This window comes from Lolium rigidum, chromosome 1, assembly GCF_022539505.1.
Source record: "Lolium rigidum isolate FL_2022 chromosome 1, APGP_CSIRO_Lrig_0.1, whole genome shotgun sequence".
In the NCBI taxonomy this organism is placed as follows: Eukaryota; Viridiplantae; Streptophyta; class Magnoliopsida; order Poales; family Poaceae; genus Lolium; species Lolium rigidum.
Genome location: NC_061508.1, coordinates 209,262,451 through 209,283,172, shown reverse-complemented (window position 1 = coordinate 209,283,172; position 20,722 = coordinate 209,262,451). Strand labels below are relative to the sequence as shown.

At 46.5% G+C, this 20,722-nt stretch overlaps 1 long non-coding RNA gene across 2 annotated transcripts; it reads left to right on the top strand.

The window, feature by feature from the left end:
• The first annotated feature begins 280 nt into the window (after nucleotides 1–280).
• On the top strand, nucleotides 281–3,287 carry LOC124683037. 2 transcript variants are annotated; one of them, XR_006996536.1, is made up of 3 exons: nucleotides 281–400; nucleotides 1,907–2,060; nucleotides 2,959–3,287. It is a non-coding gene; the product is annotated as an uncharacterized LOC124683037 (long non-coding RNA). The 2 variants fall into 2 exon arrangements; XR_006996535.1 differs by lacking the exon at nucleotides 281–400 and adding an exon at nucleotides 407–1,229.
• Nucleotides 3,288–20,722: the final 17,435 nt, after the last annotated feature.

Below are 20,722 nucleotides of genomic sequence, written 5' to 3'. Positions count from 1 at the left end.
CACGTTCCTGTGATGCAGTGACGTGCGGTTCCGACTCCTCCAGCTGCGCGTTCGTCCTCGATGTCGTCTTCGAGCAGTCGCCCATCTAAAGGTTGAGCCACCGCGAGCCTCGTCCTCTCTTTCTTTCTAAACCGCAAGCATATCTCAAATCATGATTCGTCTTGTACATGTCTTCCGGTTGGTGGAGCGCAGGAGCACGGTTCAACCCGACATGGCCGTCGCGCCGTACTCGACCTCGCGCCTGGCGCCATGTACTCGGTGCGCTCGGGATCTTCCGCAACTTCGTATTCAGCCAGTTCGGCGCCGGGAACAACTAGTTGAAGGGGCACTACACCGAGGGCGCCGAGCCCATATTCTTGACGTTGACCGCAAGGAGGCTGAGAACTTCGACTGCCCCAGGGTAATATTACCATCCTGTCTCATGTGCATCTCATTTCTGTTAGGGATTGATACTTTGATGTTAGATATCGGCTGAGCCGTTCGTCAAGGAGTGAGATCTCGTCCGGGTAATTGTTCTTGAGTGTGGTACATGGTTGTACAAAAGTTATCCTGTTACTTTTTGGTCTCTTTGTGATTAGCCTATTGGATTTACATTGATGGATCTTGAAGGGATCATGTGCATATGTTAGTAAAAAAACATTTTCAGTGATATGTTCTGACCATTGCATGTTTTTCTGGATATAAACACTTAGCTTCAACAACAGAATTGTTTTTCTGGATATACACCTAGCTTCAGCAATCGAATTGTCGACAGTAATTATATTTAATAAAATAGACAGAGCCAAATAATATGTTTTTATTCTGAAATACTGATTTGTATTTCAAACAGATAACTAACTACTTATTTGTTATCGCATTTTAATCTCTTCTGGTTATAGGCTGAAGAATCAGACACTTCTGGTTTCCGTACTCTGTTCGAAATGTAATATTTATCTTAGTTCTTTTTTCATTGAATGTTTGAGTTTCAACACTAGCTTGGTTTTTAATATGTGTCGCACACCTATATATATAGGATGAACTTGGAAGCTGTTTGTGTTGAGGTTGATCAAGTAGGAGCCATCAAGGTTTATCTTTCCCTATGCACGTCCAAATCTGTCCCCAACTCTCCCTCTAGTGTTAGATATTTAAATCTTCTTTGATCAATACTCCTTAGAGGAATCTACCTAGACTGAATCAACTCGCATACAGAAATTTGACTAGACCAGGCTGCCCTCTTCGGTCTCATTCTGGTATAATGGAGACTCATGCCTCCCTTCCTCTTGCTGGTATTCCGTATGCTTCATATATAATGTGCTTACTGTTTTGATGCTATAGTTCTGCAGACCAATCTCTTACTTCAGATCTATGCGACTGAACAAAACTACTTCAAAATCAGAGACCTGTTGACTATTGTTTTAATTATCAATTAGTAGTAGCTCCACTCTGCTAAGAAACTAAATGATATTACTTGTTGTTAACATTGCACATAAACATAATAGAAACTTTCTGAACCAGGTAGTCAGTATTTAACCCTAATGGACCAAGAACTTCCCACACATGTTTACTTGTCGTGAAAAGATAGCTAAATTACTAGTACTGATAGCATTGACAAAATATCTATTGCAGTTTTTTTTTTAGAAATGTAAGTGTTTCATCTTCTTGATTTCTGAAGCATCTGTCTTCTTGATTTCTTAAGTGTTTTGTCCTCATTACATTTGTAGAACACAGTAAGTAGAAATAAAATAAAAGATGAACATCGTCTAATTATTTGTTTACTTGACCCCCCCATATGTTTCTTCATCTGGCTGAACATTTTTTGTGTGCGAGGGCAGTGATATGATGGCACAACAATTGCACTATTTCATAATGACTTACCGATTGCTATGCTAAGAATTTTGCCTAAATTCTGTTTTTCCTACTGCTGCAGCTACAATTTGGTCTGCGTTGTTCGTACTGCTGCAGCTACAATTTGGAGAAGTCAAGAATGTCCATGGCTGGGGATAGACTAGAGTCTATGCAACCAGCTATTGATTAGCTTTTGGTACTTGAGCCTCTACCTCCCGACACCAACGGCGCTGAAGGTGATAGAATCACCTCATACCCTTGAAAGCTAACCTGAAACATTTCCACATTTGACCGTTTAGCATCTGTCAGTTTTTAATACTGAATAGCTGAGAGAACAAGCTCCCTTGTTTAAACTGTTAAACACACATTACTCGTCAGAAAATTCAGTTAGCTGCTCATAGAGAGCTCTGAGCCTGCCCATGGCCAGTTGGCCATTCTGCCCGCTGACAACAGCGATGCCCACTTGTGCTAGAGTTGATCTAAATGTTTATGCAGTGCATGTTATATCATACGCTTATAGTTGTTTGATTCTTAATGTTTATGCAGTACTTATCAGTAAATGCGCTGCAAGCTTAAATTTTATTTCATTCATATGTTGCCTTTTTGGTGATGTTTTTTTTAAGGATGCATAAGTAGAACTGTTTCATGGCCAATTAAACAGTTCGTTGATGTACATCGAGGCTAAGCTTCAATCCTTGAACTTGTTAGTGGTGGAATGTATTGCACAGAACCAATCCCATTTGGCTGTTTCCTTAGTGCTCATTATCCATGTTTACTGCTAATTAATTGGTGCTAGTTGAGAAAGTTAAAGAAGTAGTTACATAATCTGTTTGGTCGACATAATTTTTGTGTTGAAGAAACCTGACCCAAGTTGTTTTTCCACTATGGTTGATGTTGCACACCCCTTCTCTGTATGTTGTTGAATGATCAAGTATCAGGGGCATGCTTTAGTGGTAAACTTTACCACTCCTGCAAATACGATTGAACATGCCTTTTAAATAAGTTTGCTTCTTTGCAGTTTATTTGGTAAACCAGTATCAGACCTGATCGTACTTCCATCTTTTCCATCAGTAATTTTCTAATAATTCTATGGATTGATGTAGTGTTGTATTGCATCTTATTGTGCTAATGCAGTCCTCGTGCTGAGTTGGCATCGCTCAAGAAAGTCTGAAGAAGCTGAGGCTGCCCAGGCTGCGCGAGACAGAGAGTATGAGCTCAGGTTCACTTGTTTGGCGATGATGATGGGAGGAGGTACTACACCTGGGAACTAGTGGGGTGGATGCTAGTGGGTGAGATCCTTTCTTTTGGCCAAGCTTTCTTGCATCTAGGAACTCGTGGATGGCTGGGAGGCATTTTGTGATTTTCGTGCTTGCTCCATTATGATAATTGTGGAGCTCTGCTATGTGTTGTTACATGTGGAGGTTTTTGGTTTAACCTATGAACAAGTGGAGATTATGTGAACATGTGATATAAATTGTTCTCTTATCTATCTAATGAGATAATTTACTGTGATTTGAGATAATAAACTGTCATTTCGTTATTTACTGTTATTTCATTACTTTACTGCAAAAGGCCAAAGCCCAAAAGTTATTGGATTAATTAAGAAACTGGGCTGTAAAAAGGGCACGGCCCAAATGAAAATTCATAAAAAACCAACATTTATATTTCGAAAAATAAAAACGAATTGAGTTTTAAAAGCTCCAAAGGCAAAAAGAAATGTACAGTTAAAAAGGCTAGGCCCAAGAGTAGAAAGGCAAGGTCCAACGACAAAAAGGCCAAGGCACAACCATAAAAAGCTAAGGCCCAAAATATAAATGGACAGTATAAAAGGAAAGGACCCAAAACATAAATGGACAAGGTTGTTGGGCTAGGCCCATGTAAAGCAACTTACTTGACTGGGCTGAATTCGGTCCACGACCAATTATTTTGGTCATAGAATTTTGCACGTAGGACCAGCTTACGTGGACAGACCAGATTGCCCATGACTAAATTTTTGGTCGTAGAATCTACGACCATCTCTATTGGTCATAACAACTACGACCAATTTAGAAAAAAAGGTCTTAGTAGTCCGTCAGTGACGCTCAACTGTCGACCAATTGTTTTTGGTCATAGAAAGGTCATGGATGAAAACCCATGACCATTCGGTGACCAATATAGGTGGTCGTAGGGTAGCAAATTTCTTGTAGTGAATCCTATTTCTCAATTTTTAAAATTTGTATAAAATGTTTTCCATGAAAATGACACACGAATGTATATACGTGCCAAATTTTGTACCAAAATTTAATAATATGTAGCTTAGTGAAAAATGATAAATTTATAATGAATAATCTGAGGAATCCTGTAAGTTTCAGAAAGACCTATAACTTAGTGCCCCGACATCATGTAACTAAAATAAATTATAAGTAAAATCGAATTTGGAACTGTTCCGATCAGATTCAGCAATACCCAGGTTCGACACACGATATGAGTTAAATGTATTTATACATCAGATTCAGCACTACCCAGGTTCGACGCACGATGAGTTAGTAGAATTACGGACTCTTATGAACAAAAATGACAAAGAAGGTTTCCTACCATGATCGTGCGCCGAAGGATCCTGGGCATATATATGTGTGAGGTTTTCTTCGCAATCTGAGCAAGTTGTATTCACTCCGTTGTAAAATTCTTATTGTAGTTCGAACTAAAACCATAGCAAGTATAAAATGGTGAGACTTAGTACTTTTTCTTGGATTTTTTAGTTTTTAGGGTACATAGACGATCTAATGATTACTCCTTCCAATCTACTGCCATGTATAAATGAAGAAAAGCACCACCAGGCGCGATCGGCATGAATCCTAGCCATGCCCTGCCCTCCAGAACTTCCTCACGAGCAGCATCACCAATCCTTGGTCTCCACGCCCGATATCGTCAACGCCGGAAAGCCCAGGTCAACATAAATAAATCCAGAACGGATCTGCGAGTGGAATAGGGCGGAGCCAGACCGGCGGCGGTCCCAGATTGCATTAGCTTAGTCAAAATAAGATTTCAATGTGAAATGCGGACTCTGGGTGATGAGAGGTACTGTAATTGAGTTGTGTGTTGAAGGCAGAGAGGATGTCTTTCCACAGGCGGCTTGTGAATATTTTGTCCCCGTCACTCACAATGCTAGCTGGAGGACCATGTAGCTTGATGATATTTTCCATAAATATATCAGCCACTTTCTGGACAGTGTAGGGGTGAGATAGTGGAATAAAGTGAGCATATTTTGTCACTACTACCAATATCACATCCTTGCCTCGGGATTTTGGCAGGCCTTCCACAAAATCTAAACTGATGTCTGTCCATTTTTGCTAGGGAATTGGTAAAGGGTTAAGCAAGCCAGGGTAGGGAATTTTTTCAGACTTGGATATTTGGCAGGTAGGACAAGCTGCAACTTGATCAGCAATGAACTGTTTGAATTTTGGCCAATAGAACACTTGTTGTATCTTGTGTACTGTCACTTTGATCCCAGAATGGCCGCCAAATAGAGAAGAGTGAAATGTATGGAAGATTCTGCTCTTGAGGTTAGTAGCTGTGCCAATATAGATTCTGTTCTTGTAGCGAAGGATACCAGATTGCAATGTGTAATTGTTGTTGTTGTGAGGGTCCAGTGCTAATTCTTGCAATAGCTTGGTAGAATGTTCATCACCAATGTAGGAATCCGTGACTTCATTTAGCCATGTTGGCACAGTGACAGATATGGCTTGGCAGTGTTCCACAGCTTGTGAACTATACTACCAGAATGTAAACTTTAGGTTCTTCCCTCATTAAATTTGTGCAATAAAACAACAAACAAAATTGAATACAATGGCGTAGCATTGCCAAGGATGAGTTCATTTTAATCTTCAAAATGAAAGGACTCAAATTTTTTTGGCGTACCATTGCCAAGGATGAGTTCATATTGGAGTGCTTCATAGAAAGTTTAACTACTAAAGATTTTATAATAGATTGCACCCGTATTATAACTATGTATTTTTCCTCGCTTCTAATAATTATTTTTTAATATTTTGACTTCCCATCGTATGAAATTTGGCGACTTCATATCAGTTGTCCCTGTAGTAACTTGAGGAAAACATTACATTACATTCCTTGCTCCACCTTCTCATTTTAAAAATAATCCTTTTATAGGTCCTTGCGAATGTATAGGCGATGTGATCTAGGCCGCACAGTCGAGCTGCAAGCCACCCGGCATCGTCAATGGAAGCCTCGTCGTCGAGCTGCAGGCCGCCGGCGTCATCAAGTGAAGGGGAGCTCCAGCGCGAACTCGATTTCCCCTGGTCGGCTGGTCCTCCCGCTATGCAACGGAGCTACGCGGGAGCGTGCCTCTAGAAGCTGGGGAGTGACAGCAAGGAGGAGAGACACCAGATGCAGAGGGGCAGAGAAGGGAGCCGGGATAGCTGATGTGCATGTCCAGTCTCTTGGTGGCAGAGGCGCGGTAGGCGCGGCCACCGGCGACACTGCCTCCATCCCCTGCATCGCGTGGGTCCGTCGGCGTCATCCCCGTCAAAGGTCGAGCTCAGCAGCTGTCGAATAACCGTCAGGCACCGGATGATGTGCGATTCATCTCGCATCTGCAGATGCAATTGTGACCGCGTGAGCCGTTCCTGTAAACTATACTGAAGTAGCATAAGCATCCATTCTACAACGGGTGCTCCGACTGCTGCTTGCGGGAGTCGAAATTAGTCGCTTGCCACATCTTGCTGGTCCTATGTATTTCAACTGAGCTGGAATTTTCAGCTCGATGAAAACTGACCATAATTTATGGGTGCCATTTGCAGTGCTAAACTACACAAGATACTGGTATCGTTTTTTCTGCAATTTTAGATTCTTTTTCTGTTGGCTTCTATGTCATTGTTCTAAAAGCTTATCCTTTATTCATGGATACCATGTGCGATTCTCAACCAAGCCTGATTGTCTACCATGTGCCAGCTACATCTTGCAACGATTGTGGAAACCAAAGCGTGGTTGAGTAGCTGATGAAGAACTAGGATCAAGTGATACCAGCAACTAACCACCTATGGTGTACCCAATGCATAGTTGAGATGCGGATAGATGTCTTTCTTTGCTACGTGCTTTACTTCAGTGTGAGAGATAGTTAAGAAAAGAGACACCAGAGAGAGAGTTAAATTTGCCGATTTCCTTGGACCGTGTTTTTGTTGGACCGCTCTTCCGTACTGTTTTATATCCGTTGCAACGCACGGGCACTCTTGCTATCTATAATAAATATCGGATGGTTTAGTATTACTTTTAGTAAAGTTGTACTAAATCATTTTTCGAGGGGAAGCTAATGGCCTACCAATTCTTTCATGACCTATAATAAATAGGGAGGATGTCTAGATTGGGTATGTTTTTCATGCTCTAGTATGTTCTGAGATAGGATTTCGGCAGCGCCTTCTCGTTGTTCTCTGAATGAACAACCTCTCGGCTATTCGCTCAGACGTGTATCTGGAGAACAGCGTAGAAGTGTTGCCGAAATTCCGTTTCGGTTCGGCTAGAGCATGGATAACGTATCCAATCTGCACATCCTCGAGTGGTACTAGAGTCATAGGATACGTGGCGTAAAACCTGTGAGAAACCATCGAACTAATACCAGATGCAATTATTTTGAAATGTGGATTGAAAGTATGGATATACATGGGCAGAAACAATAAGTGAGACTTTAAGGATGAATAGAGGGATAAGACCAAGCAGTTGGTGGAAAATACGTTTGCAGACCCAAGCAGTCCCACAAAAATATTCAGTTGATACGTGTATTTTACATCATCAATATATTGACTTATGTGATTAGTTTTGAATGATATTTGCCATGATTCATCATTATTTATGACTATTTAGTTGATTTATGAGACTTTCTTACAAAGTTCCTTCTATTGGTATTTAATTTCTGGGAGTCAGGATACCTCGTTTTTCATATTTTGGGACCTTCTAGACGCCTAAAAATCAAAAGAAAAATACCTAATCAGTTTTTCATCAAGAGAAAGGCCGTGGGCCAAAGAAGCACGAGAGGGGAGCCACGAGTGCCAAATAAGACCAGGTGGCGCTCCCCACCGAGGCCCGTTTTGACCTGGAGCGTCGTCTTGGCTCTTCCTTTTTACAGATGCCTCCGTCTCTCCAGAAAATCTACGCCATATTTTTCCCAAGATTTAAAGAGGCGGCGACGGAGGCGAAAGTCCTCTCCTACTCCGGGAGAGGGCAGATCCTGCAGCACCGGAGCCTTTGGTGAGGGGGAAATCGACGTCATCGTCATCACCACTCCTCCTTGGCGTAGGGGGAGGAGGTGGAGGTGTCAAACTTCACGACAAAGTACTATGATGAAAAATAAGGTAGTTTTAGAATCACTATTACATAGAGTTTCTATAAACTATTATTGACTCGTGGATGATTTCGTATGTAATTTGTTGCATTATAATCTTCTTGATTTACTCGTTATTGTCTTTATTAATATCCATCTATTTGTATCACATTGTATCATGTGTACTAATGAAAGTAATCTTTTTTTGTCAATACAGGTGATACAAAGATGCCACGAGGAGGAGGTGGAAAAGGAAAGGCGACGGGAAAGACCGTCAAGCACAAAGTCAGGAAATTGACGAATATTGCGACAAAGGTTGTTGGAGGCGCTTCGGGATCCAGTTCGAGACAGCCACAAAGTCCTCCCCTAGCTAGTTCTCCACCAAGGAGGCAGCGCACGAGGAGGCGTCTAGGTAGTCGCCCCTCAGCCCACAAGCAAGTGGAGGAGGAAGTGGAGGAGGATGCAGAGGAGGAAGTGGAGGAGCCTAGGACCTCTGATTATTTTCACACGGGCTTTCTTGTTACTCAGCCGAGGAGGGGGAGGAGGAGACTAGGGCCTCTGAGGAGGTGGAGAACAACAGCTCTGAGGAGGAGGCTAGCGCCTGTGATGACGATGCAGACAGTAGACAATGGGTAGAGACGAAGGAGTATGTTGAGTCTGACGCTGAGTTGTTGGATGCCCTAGCTATCATTCATCGTCAGGATGGGACCAGCAAGCTCCCCAACCTACCTTACACGCACAGTGATATTGAGCTCCAACCCGTTGGAGCGAGGTACCTTACCTGCCGTTGCATTCTAATATTATTTTGCTTTACTCATTGTTGCATTTATATATTCTAATGTTTTTTGCTTTTCATTGTGCAGGGCTTTTGCATATAAGAATGATATCAGGCCACCTCGCTCCTATGTGAGCATTCTTGGCTGCCTCCTCAGAAGGAATTTTTCTGGGATTGTGAAGCTCCCTAGTGGTGGCAGTAGCTTGGGGCTAGGAGGATTACATCTATGCAAAGAACCCGAGCACCAAGTATAGAGACATGCAGGGGAATCAATGTATTTTCTAGGTAAGTTCCATTCACTTCTCATCATTCAGTAATGCTATTGACAATAGTAGCACTAATGATTTTCACCCTTTTTACCTTTGTACATGCTTGCAGAGCTACTTTGCGATGCAACCAGGTAAACATTTGCAATGCATGGCCGTGTTGTAGAAGATCTGTACCAAGATGGTCACGGACATGCACTACGAGGCGTGTGTGAGCTATGTTCGTAATTGGTACGCCGAGAAGCTCAACGTTCGCATTACCAAGGCGCAAGCGCGAGACAAGCATATGGAGCCTTGGCAGTACATGCATGTAACAATACGTGTATTTCCATTCATATGTGCATTTTTTGACTTGTTGATTTGCATCCAATTTCATCAATATTTGCGTTTTCTGCGGGTGGTTCCTTAGCACATGAGTTCCGACAAGAAATGCTACGCGGCGAAGGTGAAGCACTGGACAAGCGACGAGTTCAAGAAGAAGCACGAGGAGGCAAATATCCATCGAGCGGTGATGGATGGTGGATCACACGGGCAACCTCCCTCTCGAGGTCTACAGGAGAAGACAGGTGAGCACGACAATTCTTTATTCTTGCTTTCAACGTTATTCCCTTACTCCGTACGTCCCCTTCACTAATCTTCATGCTCGAGGACGTGGGGGTGGAGATCGGCTAGACGGAGGCCGACGTCTAGAAAGTAGAAACGTGGAGGTGGAGATCGCGGAGTTGTTAGTGGCAACTGACAAATATACGGTATATCCATACATAGGTGTATACTAGGCTTAGGAGCCCAAACTGAGTTTGGGGAGGAGGGAGGTTCTAGTGGAGAATAGATTCATCCAAATTTAGACAAATCTAAAACATCTTTTTATGGATAGAGGAAGTTGTTAAAATCTTTAAAAAAATCAAATAAAAAAGAGACAAAACAACACCTTAACTTAATCGCGGCTTTCATTTGTTAGTTAAGAAAATCCCCAAAACTTCTCGCATTCCTCTCTTCTGTCGGCAGCGAAACGGGCTAATTTCTGTCACTCCCCTAAGCGGCCAGCACATGGCGTGCTAGCATTTCTGTAAAAAGTACGCTCCAATGAAATGAAAATAAGAAGAATACGCTCAAAAAAGTCGGCGTGTTCCTTCCATCCGCAACTTTCATACCAAGAGAGTTGGACAGGGGAGAAGAGAGCCGGAAGAGCGACTGCAGCCTGTAGGGAGAGCGCAATGCAAGTTAACCGGCGCAACTTTGGTAGTATCCGACCTTGTATGGGATCTGTGGGATCAAGTTTTCAAAAAAAAAAAATTTAGCAGACAAAATATGTTAAAATATTCCAAAAAAATTGGCCTACACTTAGAGCATCTCCACTCGTTTGGCCTCCTCGCGCCGAAATCCGGGGTAAATTTCGTCCGGATTGGACGAAAAAATGGTGCGGGGAGGGCCAGTTTCCCAGCCGCGATCTCAGGCAAAGACGGTGATTTAATTTTGGAAAACGAAAACTTGACGAAATAGGGCTAAAAAGATTAAATTTAGACTAACTTTAATGATATTTACTATACAGAGGATGAAGTTCATACATAGAGGCCGAATTCGAATATATTTCGAATTCGGCTAGGAGAATACAACTTAAAATATTAAAACACGGCGCTCTACAAGCCGAAACGGCTCCTTGTCGCCGTCGCCGCCATTATCGTCGGAGCCGTCATCGTCGAAATGCGGCGGCACCGCCGCCGCCTGGCTGCTGCCTTGGCCGGGGTCTCCCCACCGGCCACTATTGCGCGGCGTGGACGACGAGGGCTTGTACCACTCGTCATCGGACTCCTCGAGGTCGATGACGGGGACGGGGACACCGGATGGAGGAGTCGCAGGCCGGCGGTAGCGAGCGACCTGCTCGAGGAGTCGAGCCTGCCGCTCCGCCTCCTCCTTCTCCCACTGCTCCCTGCCTGGTCGAGGGGCATGACGTTGTCAGCGGGGACGAGGTCCTGGAGGGACCTCGCCATGACGGCCTAGAGGATTGCGGCTTCCTCGGCGTCGTGGACCTCCTCCTTCACCGGCTTGCGCTTCCGCTCGTCGGAGGTGCCTGGTTCGCGCTTGGGGCGAACCAGGCGAAGGTGGCCGCGTGGCGTCGACGACTCGCGGATGACGATCCCGCCGCCGCTGCGATCACGGTTGCGCGACGGGGAAAGAGGCTCCAGTTTCACCGGCCAAGGTTGGCGCCGACCGGCCTGGAGCTCGGCGCCAACCTCGACGCCGATCCGGACGACGAGGAGCTGGCAACCATGCGCCGTGGCTGCCAGCTGCGGCGGCGGCGGCTGGCCGATGCCCTCGACGGTGGCGGCATTGTCAGAACGGGCGCGTTGCCGCCCTCGATGTGCTCGATGACGGCGTCGAGCGTCCGGCCTGGCACGCTCCACCAACGCTTGCGTCCATCGGTGTTGTTGCGCGGAGGCGGCGGCGGTAGGCCTACGTAGGAGGCGAGCTCCTGCTCCCACCGACGCAGGAAGTAATAGTTCCACGCCGTGTAGTTGTCGGGGTGGTAGCGTGGCTCGGCGCGCTCCTGGTCCGACAAGGTCAGTCGGGCCTCCTCGATGGCGACGTCGAGGGCGTGTCCCTGGGGCGGCGGCGGGATTGGCACGCCACCCGCACTTAGCCGCCACCCGCCACCGGGTGGCCTTGTATCCGGCGGGCAGGGGTACCCCGCCTGGTGGAGGAGGTGGCCCTCCCACGCGTGGAGCGACCGGCGGGGAAAGCCGTTGTTGGCTGCGCCGTCCTGCTCGTTGAACGCCATGGATCTCGGCGAGGGAACAGTGGCAGATAGGGTTCGTCTCTGGCTGGGGTTTCGTCGGTGCTACGCGTCGCGACGAGCGGGGATTAATAGGCGGGGCTGGACTCGGCGATTAAATGCCGCGTGGATGCTACGCGTCCGCGGCGAGCTGACCGGCGGCAGCCTTTACTGCGCGCGGAAGACGATGCGTGTGCCGCTGACCGGCTGGGTCCACCTCTGCGGCGAAGACGAATCGAAAGCGCGGGAGAGAATTCTCGGTGTTTCGCGCGCTTTCGCTTCGTCCGGAGTCCCCGAGCGCGTCTCGGGGGACCGGGGATGGTGTGGGCTCGCCGGATGGATGAAGGCCCAAATCCGGGGAAAAACGAGGAACCGGGGGCGCGATGGACCGAATTTCGCCGTCCGGATGGGAAAAACGGCGCTCGGGGGCCTCGTCGGGGAGACGAGTGGGGATGCTCTTAGAGAACAAGAAAGAGAAATCTTGGATGTGAATAGTGTGCAATCATGTTCACCTAAAGCTTATTCACAGTAGAGTTTATTTTTTTGTTTCTCTACCACCTATAGATGGATTTTTGAGCTGATTTTTTTTTTTTGGAGTTGTAGATACAGCCCGTAGATATGTTATACACAAGTTCCAGATTTTTTTTTTTTTGCAATTTCTACAAATGAATTTTGTGAGCTGATCTTATGATCTCACATAATGAAGCGATCCTATACCAGTCTTCCCCAAGTTAAGAGCATCTCCACTCGTCTCCCCATAGAGCCCCCCCACGGCCACTTTTTTTCTTCCGGACGGCGAAAAACGGCCCAGTCAGGTCCCCGGTTCCTTGTTTTGGTCCGGATTTGAGCCTATTTTCATCCGGACTCCCCATGCCATCCTCGGTTTCCCGGGGATCTCCCGGGGACTCCGGATGAAGCTAAACCAACCGCCCACGCCCACGTGTCTCCTCTTTCGTCCGGATTCCCCGAGTCATCCTCTTTTTCCCCGAGAAACGCCGCTTGGGGAGCACACGACTGGGAAACTACTCCTCCCCACGCCAAATCTTCCTCCAATCCGGACGAAAATTTCGCCGGATTTGGACGTGGGGAGCGCCAACGAGTGGGGATGCTCTAATCCTAGCTTTCTTTCCCCATTATCTCTTCCTTTCTTCTCTAGTTTTTCCACACATCTTCTCACCCCATCCGATGTCTCGCTAAGTCCCAAATTTGCGATTCTCTCTCTTAAGGTTGTGTGGGAACGACCGAACGAGGCGTAGTCGCACAGAATAGGGACATCGCTCAGGTTCGGGGTCTGTAAACTTCGATCTGCAATTACTTCACGGTTCTCCATATTTCTGTGCTATGTAGAGTCGATTAGCAACTGAAACATGCTCTGAACGTCACGCACAACATTGTGATACATTCTTGTTGGTTGCAGTTATGCCCTAAACATTTTTTCCCTGTGTGCATGTGGTTACACCGTAACAGCAGCTTCCTCGCACACCAACTGCTCGACTGAATGCCCCTAAGCAAGAAAACAGGGATGCCCAGGTCGAACGGCCACCCGAGCGCCGGTAACAGCAACAACACCCTCCCTGACGAGTTCATACACCGTCCTGCCTGACAGCACAGGAGACCGCACAAACATGCGTGCTGCCCCGGTGGTGGTAGAACGGTGTTACGATCCTACTTGATGCACAACTACTAGCTGAAGGTTACAGGGTTTGGGGGCACTTCTGGGTACAAGGAACTAGCAGAAGAGTTCAGGAGGAAGGAGCTGTCCGCCCTTGCCAGGGTTCTTCAGTTCGGGTGCAGGTTCTTCGACACCCTCTCTGTTCACCTTGGTCCCCTTTTAAGTATCGACGCTTGCACCGTTCTGCCCTTGGGCCCTGGGCTGTACCGCTGTAGCCCCCTCCTAGCAGCGGCCCATGCGACCAGGTGTAGCATCCCACCCGACGTGACATTCTCCGCCCACATCCGGTTTGAGGGCAAGCTGGTATCATCGAATGCTCGAGATCTGTTGTCACCAGGATCCCAAGGTGCATACCATTCATTGCCAAGAACCATCGCATAGAAAGAGTCAGACTTACCAATGGCTCCCCTCGCCAAGCATGGAGTAACGCATGGTCCACTTCCACATATGACATGGTGAACCAGGACCTCACCCAGATCCTGTGGGGCAGAGAAAAGGGTGCAGTTCAGTGTGTTCAGCCTGCTGCAGACTACCAGCCATGTCAGTGAATTCTCTTCTCTTAGGTGTCCCATGAGATCACTGTCCATTGCTAGTTCTCTTGCTTGCTTGTTGTGCATGCCTCATAGCTAGATTTGTGGGTTGTAGTAAAGCAGGTCCGGCCTGAGCGTAATGGTAATTTTGATCTAGTCTTATCAGAAGCGGCTTGAGGAGCCCCCAACCGATATTAGCACTGTTAGCCAAAGAGATAGTGATATGCAAGTTTAAACTGATCGAAAGACAGCAGCAGGATCCATCAGTTGGTTCCGGAGTAAGCTGATATGCTGGTGTGAGCTGCACATTTGGTTGGGCTCGACCAATTGCAGAATGTGCTAACTGTCAATGTCGACAGTGTTTTCCAACATGCAAAGTGAAGGCATGAATAGGTGAATAGGTGCACAAGCTAGTTCCATGCATAGAAACATTGACCTCCATTTATCAGCCAACAAATAACACTTGAGAAAACAGTGCCGATGTACAGTTTCCAATATGCTCTGATTGCCAGGATACCATTCAGTCAAGATAATACTTTGTTGTAACTGAAACCCAATGCTTAACTCCCTTTTTTCCAAAACCCAAGGTACCAGCACCAATTGTAAATTCTTCTGTCCACTCTGAAGACATGCGAGCACTATGGCAGTCAAGGCCATCACCAAATCTAAATCCCAAAGGAGCCCAGCCTGCAACTTATAGTTCCACCAGTGATCAAACTCCCAGAATGTGCCAAATGATTTTACTCTGGCCAACTGAGAGGCATACGGAAGTGTACCGTAAGGTTCCCATTTCCAACCCAGAAACTTTGCCAATGTGCAAATTTTTGAAGAACCACCAAGAAATCGATGCCGAGTCGAGCATTCAGTAGTAACGTATATAACTTGTATATGAGTATTCAGTAGTAACTTGTATATCCCCCAGTGAGAAAATACCCAGGCCCATAAGAAGGGCCATGAATTGCAAAAGTGAACTGAACATACGAGTTGTCTGCCTTCCCCATTGAATTCACAAGTAGTGATTCCTTCGGTTGAAGATCGCTAAGATAATGGTTCAGCTCTTGGTAACAAGACCAACTGATTGGTAGAATGGTAGAGATGCACTGCAAGGGAAATCGAATAGATGCCAATCCATGGTGTACCCAGCCAAGAAACATACACTTGCAATGAATCCTTGAGGACCATGGCTTTGATTGCACTCGTGAAGATGCAAGAAATGGCACGGCAGTGGCGCAATACGTCGAGCACCAATAGAACGCCATGGTTGACACTTGACAGTGTAGAATCATCGTGGGTACTGGTCATTCTGCTGAGGACGAACACCGCTGAAAAGCGAATGGCATTTGATAGAGTTGCCATCGATGGAATCGCTACGCTCGCCGTGGTCACCGATAACCTCCTTGAACGACGGCCATGGCAGGGGTCTGCCTGATCTCTATAAGCGTGAACACTCATGAAAGAAGGCCATGACATGGGCCGTAGAACGCCATGGTTGACAGTATAGAATCATCGTGGGTACTGTCCATTCTGCTGAGGACGAACACCGCTGAAAAGCGAATGGCATTTGATAGAGTTACCATCGATGGAAGCGCTACGCTCGCCGTGGTCACCGATAACCTCCTTGAACGACGGCCATGGCAGGGGTCTGCCTGATCTCTATAAGCGTGAACACTCATGAAAGAAGGCCATGGCATGGGCCGATGTAACACAGGCCAGAGTCCACAGGCCTTTATGAGCTCGAGGGTGCCACTGCCAATAGCAATACGAACAGCTAATCCTTTTCTGAAGCATCAACATTGTTGCAACTAGTTCATGATACTGTACTCCCAGGTAATTAGATGCCTCCATTATGCAGTAGAGAAACCATTTGCCATTGTCAGACAACACCACTGATTGCAGCATAAATGAACCCATTGCTGTTATCGAGATGTCAATCAGCCTCATACCTGCAGTAGCCAACCAACCTTTCTGAGCACCCAAATTCATTGCAGCCACGCGGGTAGGATTCCTTGAGGACCATGCCTTTGATTGCACTCGTGAAGATGCAAGGAATGGCACGGTAGTGGCACAATACGTCTAGCACCAATAGAACGCCATGGTTGACAATATAGAATCATCATGGGTACTGGCCATTCTGCTGAGGACGAACACCGCTGAAAAGTGAATGGCAGTTGATAGAGTTGCCATCGATGGAAGCAGTACGCTCGCTGTGGTCACCGATAACCTCCTTGAACGACGGCCATGGAAGGGGTCTGCCTGATCTCTATAGGCGTGAACACTCATGAAAGAAGGCCATGGCATGGGCCGATGTACTGGAAGCATGCCGGTGATGTGCTGGCTGGAACTCGGCCTGTAAAACTCACTGTCATCATAGAGTTGTTGCAACTGAACAATAGGGGCAAAAAAAGTTGGTGCGGGAGCTGCCGGAAACACGCCTATTATGGCCACGGGCACCACTGCAACATGGATGCTGTTGGCATTGAGGCCATAGTCAGTTGGAGTTGGTGGCGAGGACGCTGCCAGCACCGGGGCGGCCACTAGGTATCGGGGGAATCTGTCGAGCAGGTTGAGGGCGCCGTGGTTATAACGCTGGTAGATGCTGATGAGTCAGCTCCAAAGGTTTTCTTGACGATGCTCACCAACGATAATTATCCGGAACGAGCTCGGGAGGCGCTTCCCGTAGGCTCGAGGCGTCGCGGTGGGCAAGTACCACCGCCGTGCGGGATCAAGCACTGCCGGCTTGAGTGAGGATGTGCCGGCGGGTCCGCCATGTGAGGAAGGAGAGGAGGCGGATTGGTACCCTTGGGAATGCCGCTGCCGAGCGCGTGATGTCGATGACCCGAGCCGGCAGATCACCCACCTCCGCGCGAAGACACTCCGCTGAGCGCTCAATCTTTAATTGATGTGCTAAAATCTGCTCATGATTCTTGATAGATTTTAGCACGTCAATTAGACGCCATGGAGGAAACCCATGCATTGGGTTTATGATCTAAACATGTGTTTGAGGGTTTGTATTGTCTAGAAGCAAGCCTTTGTACTGCACTTTGCATGTAATTTTCTACTTCTGAGCTTCATTTACAGTTTCCCACCTATGGCAGATTTCAGTTCTAACTCTGAACCGCTTTCTACTGCTCATTTTAAAGTATTACTTTGGTTGGATTTTTGCAAATCTTCATCCCTACTTTGTCCACTGATGATACCTTAAGAACTGCAATTGTTTGATGATCATACTGTCAACAAAAATGGTAGTATCAATGATATCACTACAGGTTCGCTGTGGTGTTATCTTTTTTTATATTGTTGAACATTTGTTTGTAATTTCTGTAGATATTCTTTAGTATAATTTGAAGCTATTTTAGCAGGATTTTGACCTTGTTTTCTACCCAATGAGGAAATTCATGCATTGCAAGTGTCGTATGACACTATGTCTCAAGGCATAGTAATGATACATGTACAGGTGGAAAATATGAATCCCTAAGAAAAATGGCAATTATGCAAGAAACCACTTATACAATGGAAAAATATACAGATATACATGGAAACAGTGAAACACAATATAATTTTAAAACTAAGCACTCCTAGACACACTCAGACTGAACGCGACAGGGGAAACCTTCTGCGGGACAAAAAACCCCATCGTACTCAAATCACTCCCTAAACTTAAACTTTCCTAATCATGTGCTTCTTTCACGTGGAAGGGCACACCTTACCTTCATTTTCTTCTTTGATGATTGACAGCTTCTTCGCTGACTCGAACTTGCCAGATGGGAAATTCACGGGACTCCTGCAAACAGCCAACAACACCAGATGCTGTAGTTTTCTCAGCTCATCAGGAATTTTTGTCAGTGCAGTGCAGTTGAGAATGGATACTCGCTGAAGCTGTTTGAGTGTAGATCCACCATCCCGAGCAAATGTCCAGGAGGTCAGTTTGCCCAAGTTGTTGATCTGGAGCTCTTTTAGCTCTGGGAACCCATCCGTCGGAATTTTCATTTCTTTTCCAGTGTATGAATCTTTCCCAAGGATAAGACCAGCAAGGTTTGGTACCTGGGCGATAAGGTCGATATGTTCTTGTTCCATTCCTGAGTTTTGGAGCTCGAGCTTGGTGAGTTTATGAAGCAAATAAGCGTGAACTTCTCTGCTCCCTTCCTTGTTGACTGGGCCATCTAACTTGAGGTGTTGAAGGCTGCGCAGTCCAAACATGGTTAGCACTTTGATCAATGGGAGCTCAACCCCATTCTTTGCTGCTAAATCCAAGAATTTGAGGCACTCCATTCTCCCAAGACACTCCACAAGCATTAGCTTCTTATCAATTCCCCATAGTCTTAGGGACCGGAGGTTGATCAGCTTCTTCAGTGCAGAGCCTTTGCATTGCACCGTATGGAGGGTCTGGAGGTTGTGCAAAGCATTGGTGTTGGTTGGGCCATTCTCGAGCCGTTCTGCCAGCACGTGTCGGAGTGCTTTAATCCACCAAAGACCATTTGGAACATGCTTGATTTCGGTGCTGCTGATATCCAGTGTTTGCAGACGGTGAAGATTCTTGATAGACCTTGGAAGTTTCTTCAACCCGGTACGCGCAAGCCCCAGGTACTGGAGATAGATCAGCCATCCAATCTCGCTTGGCAAGGTTGATCGGTGCGCCATTCCTTGGAGGTCAACCACACGCAGAAACTTGGATTGGTGGATGTTCAAGTTGATCACACGGCCTCCAATGTACTCCCATGCCTTGCGGATGTGTGAAGCGCAGGTAGTGGAGCCGTCATCGGCATAGGGTGCTTCTGGACACTCACACAACAATGATCGGAGTTTTGGGGTTGCGAGGGCCAGCATTGTGTGTGGATCAAATGCATTGCGGACAGAGAGGCGGCGAATGGCTGTGCTAGGAAGGTCAGAGGTGCTGTGATGGACCTCGAGGAAGTTGATCTCACGCGCCTCTGACCTTGCAAAGGCCATGACACGCTCGTGCATGCTGACACTGATGATGTTGTTGCTGTGGTCCTTCTCCACCAGATTGACCAAGCACCTGGAGATCAGTGTTCGGAGGTGATCTCGGCCATGCTTCTCCGTTGCTCGCCCGTCAGTGGGTCGCACGAGCCCCTCCGCTACCCATAACCGGATGAGCTTGTCCGCGTTGATAGGCTCCTCTGCCTTGAATGCAGAAAAGTAGAGGAAGCATTGTTTGAGTTGAGGAGGGAGGTCATCGAAGCTCAGCATGAGTATTTGGTCCAGCTGAGACATCTGCCGGTATACATGTTTCTCCTGTTGTTGCTCTGGTTCTTTATTCCCTCCTAGCTGTGCATTCTCTATTGCGTCTTGTTGTCCTTGTTGCTGCCCTGTTGGCTGCTCAACTTCTTCAATCATCTGCTGCTTTTGTAATAGGTTATCTTCTTGCCCGGATTCTTTTTCATCTCGCAGCTGTTTTGCCTGCACCAAGGCTTCTTGTCGCCCTGCGCGTTCTTTGTCCATCCTTTTCATTTCTGCTAGACCCTCTTCTAACTGTTGCTGCTGCTGCTGTTCTAATTTGTGCCTTTGTTGCATGAGTTGATTTATTATATCAGTCCACACTTCCTCCTTCTTGGTCCTTAGGAGCCCGGCCAACAGAGTGCCAGCCAATGGAAGGCTCTTGTCGAGGAGGTTCTCGATCGTCCTGGCATGCGCAGCATTCTTGACATTCTTTCCAGGACTGAATTTGCCAAACAGCTTCGTAAGGAACATCTTTCTAGCATCTTCCTTCGTCAGTTTCTGTAGCTCCACCTGATGATCACATAGCTTCGTCAACTTCCAACGGGTATCTCTGTCATTCATAGTTGAACTGGAACCAAGATCCATATGGTAAGGTTTAATCTCTGTCGTGATCAACAATGTGCTACCTTGGCAATCAGGTAGCACGGACAAGAACAAGTTCAATTCATCTGGGCTGCGCACATTGTCCAGCACGACCAGGTACTTCTTCCTGTTGAGTCTTCCATTGAGGCTATTTCTAAGCTCACCAATGTCATATACATCCTTCTTATGTACATCCTTCTCATGTACACCCTTCTTTCCATCAGACTCCATTCCTGGGAATGTGGTTTGCCGGACCATGTCGGCGATGACATCCACCAGCCTGAATTTCTGGGGTAAATGAACCCAGATGATGTAGTGAAACATGGCTCTGACCTCGCTGCTCTCATAGATGCAGCTAGCCAATGTTGTCTTCCCAACACCACTCGTCCCCATGATGGCGACTACAGTTCTTGGCCTTGTTTCTCCTTGATTGTTCAGGTAGCCTTTGATTTTCTCCAATTTTTTATTATTTACCACCAGGTTGTCTATGTTACTTCCACTTGGCGCATCCCTGCATATATGAGAGTATAGCATGTGAGCGAACTTGGAACAATAACTAAATCAAACTTCTGAAAACAAAATAGACAGCAACCACGGCCATTATTTTTTGTTTTGAAGTTGCTACTTTTCCCCTTTGGGGGATTTGGAAACAGAGAAATGGCTTGATTTCTTAAGGGGTTCAGTCGTCATTCCTTGCTTGAAAGGCAGTGTTCAGAAAGGATTTGGGACTAATTGCCCTGAGTTAAACCTTCTCA